We start from the raw sequence: 5093 nt of genomic DNA, 5'->3' as shown, positions 1-5093 counted from the left end.
ATTATTATTATAATAAATTTTAACTTTATTATATGAATTCATAATGGAGTATTATATCATTGTTTTCTTCTGACTTTAAAAGAAACCAAAACATTCCTGTGGCCCCTAGGCACTGTGCCCTACTGTGGCTTGTGAGTCGGCCCTGATGTCAAGTGCCTGGTATGGGATAAGCACGTAGTAGGTGCTCCACAATTTTTATTCCCTTTCTCTTCCATTGCCCGTCAAAAGAAAAAAAATTTCGAAAACTTCAAGTGGCAAATTAAAATTCAAGAAATAAAGTCAAAAGAAAATGTTCCCCAAGCCAGTGGATATCTATAACAGCAGGTTTCACTTATAGTGAATATCACTTTACTGCTTTTAACAAACTTCAAAGAAAATGTTGTAAGGCCATTCATTCTACATGTCTGTTTCACATCAGTCACAATTATATCCCAGCTTCACTTCTCTCCCCTTGTTATACCTCATAAATTGTATAACTAGAATGTATGTGTAGTGTATGGATTACATTAGGAATTGTCAGAAGTAGCCTGATAGTAAGCATTTGCAATCACCCCCCTTCTGGCATCTCTGAACCCCTCTGAAGGTATGTGAATACGCTGTACCCCCAGTAACGGGGGACAAAAACACAGATCAGGGAAGGGACCCTATGTGCTTAATAGCTCCTCCAGAGAACTGAAATTGTCACTGTGATGTTTAAACAATAGTGCTACGGTTCTACGACAAATATGTTGCTTACCTGTTGAACGGTCATACAAAAATACAAACAAAAATCAAATTTCCACTGAGAGTGAAACCTTGTTTGTGGTAAGTAGGGACAATGTAGGTTTCCAGAGCAGGTTAGTTGAGCCCCAGAGATGTCCTTCTGGCAGTGAGGAGTGAGATGCTGTTATCCTATAAGAAACGCTGTCTGCCAAATGTCTCTCAATGCAGGAAACTTCTCTGGGCTTCTAGTTTGGTTGTCCTCTGCTCTTTTCATTTATGGGAAGACCCCTGGGTGTCAGCCGCCATCCTTTGCATAAGGAAACAACTACAGAGATGAAATGGCAAACTGGGGCCTCTCTGGCAACCATTTGGACAGCAGCAGAGAAATTCACCTTCTCCCCAACTTCCCCACCCCCAACCATGGGTCCTTTCTCTTCACATTGTAAAGAACCAAGGAAGTGACTCATCCGTGGCCAGCAACTTTTTCTGTTTGAAAGTTGCAGTAAAGAAAAAAAGTTCTATGGGCAAAGAATACAGATTCCTTGTTCTAAAGGAAAGCGCTTTAATAGATTTATATTTATCATTCCTGTTGCATTTATAAGATCATTGAAATTCAAGACTGTCTCATTTATCTCACACTGTTAGAGAGAGAGCTGCTTCCCACATGTGCGTTTCCTGATAACCCAAGCTTTCTAGCCTTTGAAGCACCAGCACTTGTTAAAGTTGAATCTTTTTTTTTTTTTATAGAAAAATGTCCAAAATGTTACACATGTCTCCCAGCCTTTTAAAACAGACTTTCCTGAAACATAATTTAGCCTTTGTTGAGGGTCATCCTACGGTGTTATGCTAATGCCTGAGAGGCATGATGGTGAAAGGACTCTGAAATCAGACAGGCTGGGTTCACGTGAAACTGATGCTGCCATAGTGACCAAGAAACCTCGGGCACTTACAAATCTCTGAGTGCTGCCACAGAGATGGGATAAAACCTGCCGCTTCTGAGAGAGGCTGAGAGTGTTAAGTGACCTGCTACACATTCAAAGTGTTCAGCATGATGCTTCGGAGATAGTAAGCATTAAAAAAAAAAAAGTGTAGTAAAAACTAAATGTACGATAAAATAAAGAAAACGAATAAGCAAAATAAAAATGTAATGAAACTGTAATAAACTGAAAAAGCGTTGCTGCGATACAGAGATGGCTTCAAAGGCTTTTTAGTAAGCATCATTAATTCCACCTATCCAAAATGGCCCCAGATCATAATGCTTTTTGAGTTCCTTACCTTCTTATCACAGTTTTTCCTTCTCGTTGGGGTGAGTGCCTACCTCTGGTGACATCGCCTCTAATATTTTGCTCTAAACGTCCTGTGAGATGGGAAACCACATAAACAAGTTGGAAAGAAGTGCTTTAAATAAGAGCAAATGAATTCTAAAGTATGGCTTTAGGTAGGTTTTTTTTTGGGGGGGGATGGTGGGAAACTACAACTTTTAATGCATTATATTAATCAGGATGGGCTAGGTTTTGCTGCAGGAACAAAAAAACTCCAAAATCTCAGGGAGTTTAACACATCAAAAGCTTGTTTCTCATTCATTTTATGTGTCCACTTGGGTTGCAGCAGAGCTCTCCTCAACATGGTCATTCAGGGACCCAGGCTGGCAGAGGCTCCATCTCAACATGTGCTTCCCCATATAGGGGAAGGCGAAGTGATGAATTGTTCAGTAGGTCTTACAAATTCTGTAGGAAATGACATATGTCTTTATGATTACATTTTATTGGCAAACATAAATAGCATGGCCACACTTAACTTCTAGAGGGCAGACAAATGCAGTTCTATTGTGGGCTGGCAGCAGGATGGGAGAGAACTGAGTTATCTCAGGCATGGCTTTGGGTTTACATATTTTAGGTAATAATCATCCCAGGTCACGTTTACTGAGTGCTTTTACTACGTTCCACGTGCTGAGCTAGGTGATTTCCAGGCAAGAACTATTTTCCCTTTCTACCCATGAAGAAATTAAGACTCAAACTAGTTAGGTTGCCTATTCATAGTCATAAAGATAGTAATCGCATGGTTAAACTGATCTGTCTGACACCAAAGCACATGATTTTAACCAACTTTTTCTGAATCTCAAATATATTCCAGATCACTGAGATTAATCAATAACTTTGAAATAAGTGACTTTTATTATTGTTTAGTCAGTGCAATTTATCCACCAAAGAATGATCAAAACTTGCTTGTTCATTTTCTTTTCTTATTGCCTTTCCATCAGAGGGACTGCTTTCAATTTAACAAATACATTCTTTACAACGTGTTTAGCTGTAGAACACGCCATGAGGGATTTCAGGGCAGGGTATCATAAACACCACAGTTCTTGACCTCTGAGATTCTATAGTCTTTTACGTGAAATACTGAATAAAAGAAAGCAATTAAAAGGAAATAGAAAACATAAATGTAAGATAGTTATGTACAAATAAGAGAGAGCTAAACAGAATGTAATTATGTATTATGTGCTACAGACAGTCCTATTTGCTGTTGCCAATATTGGGTGATAGGAAGAAGGGTGTTTAAGGACAGGCAGGATTTGGACAACAGAGATATGAATCCTAAAATAAGCCAAGGATTATAAAAAAATGGGGAGACTGGCCTGATGGAAATAGAAAATATGTGTTGAGAGGTGGAGAGGGAGCTAAGCTGGCTGAAAAATAGAGGCAGGTTATGAGGGACCTTGAATATCAGGGAAAATCCTGAACATATCCCAGAGGCAAAGGGGACAAAAAGGCTTGTTTCTAAATGTTTTAAAAATGTAGACCATTTCAGATAAAGTTGACGTTTCCTTTACTCCCTGCCCCAGCCCCTCCTGGTGGCCATCGCCTCTTCTCTCTCCCAAGAGGAAACTACTATCATGATTTGGTGGACAGTATTCCAGTTCATATTTTTCTTCTACTTGTATGCAAATTATGCATTGCATTTCTGTTCTGTTATGGCTACCCTTATATTCATGTTCACACCTAAACTGAAGTCTAGAATTAATCAATAGCACTTACCTCCTTCTAAATAACATGTTTTAACTCTGATCTGCTCTCCCATGTTCCATGGTTTTATACTTACAAATTTATTTTTCCCTTATTTTTAAACACATAGGCATTTTAATTTGTATTATCAAGCGTTTGTTTATATTTACCAACATATTTATCCATTTTAAAAATACTTCTTGCATCCCACTTTTTCTTTTCAAGGTAATATTCTTTCTTGCCGAAGTAAATCTTCATGTACAACATGCCAAAGTACTACTGGTCAAAATAGTCATTTGTGTCTGAAATTGACTTTATTTTCCTTTCATTCTGGAAAGACAGTTTTTCTCTCAGCAATTTAAATGCATTATTCCTGTGCATTTGTAACTACATTTATAACACAACAGCCATGTTCTGCCAGCTATTTTTGCTTTGAGAAGTATGCCCTCAGTCTAAATGTCGTTCATTTGTAGGTAAATTTGTATTTCTCTCTGGTAGTTTTTAAGGTTGATACTTTGCAGTTGAACTAGTGTTTAAAAGTAGGTTTGTTTTTAATTATACTGCATGAGGCCAGGTGTGCTTCTTTAAAGACTCATGTCTTAGATAATGGAAATTATTGACTACTATCTATTTGCTTCTAACTCCCTTTTTTTTCTATTTGGAACTCTTAATAGACATAGGTAGGACCTGCTCATTTGATCAACTTTCATATTTTTCATCTCTTTGTGTGTTATATTCTGGGTGATTTCTTGCAATGCGTCTTCCAATTCACTTAACCTCTCATCAGCCATCTCTACCTTACAGTCCAACTGGTCTATTAAGTTTTTTATTTCAATTACTATATTTTTCATTTTTAGAATTTTTTCCCCAAATCTGCCCTTTTTCAAATAGTTTTATTCTTGGTTTGTGACTACTATTCCTTTCTCCATGTCTTGAAATGTTTTTTGTTTTTACTTAAAGTCTTTTTTAGATTGTTGTTCTATTATTTCCAGTTCTTGAAGTACAAGTTCTCCCGTTTGTTTATCTGCTGGCTCCATTGCATTGTGGTTGGCTTTCTTCTATGATTTCTTTTTTTTCATTTCTCTTTTTTTCTTTCCATAAACTCTTCCTTAAAGAGATGAGATTGAAAGGGGAGGCCACAGAATTTTCATGTGCCCTAAATCATCCTTTTGGAGCATTTTTACACTTACCAATTCTGGACAAGATTTTAGGATAATTTCTTAGTTTGGGGTTCCCATAGTACATGAGTAATCAGAATTCAGGCCTCATATAACTTGTGGAACAAATTTCCCTTTTTTTTTTTTTTTTTGGTGATTCCTATTACTTTCACAGCCCCAAGAAAATTAGACGCTTTCCTGCAATTCCCCTAGGCTAGCAGAAGTTTTCTCT

This window comes from Leucopleurus acutus, assembly GCF_964270905.1.
Source record: "Leucopleurus acutus genome assembly, chromosome: 20".
NCBI classification, from domain to species: Eukaryota; Metazoa; Chordata; class Mammalia; order Artiodactyla; family Delphinidae; genus Leucopleurus; species Leucopleurus acutus.
This window is presented reverse-complemented; position numbering follows the sequence as displayed.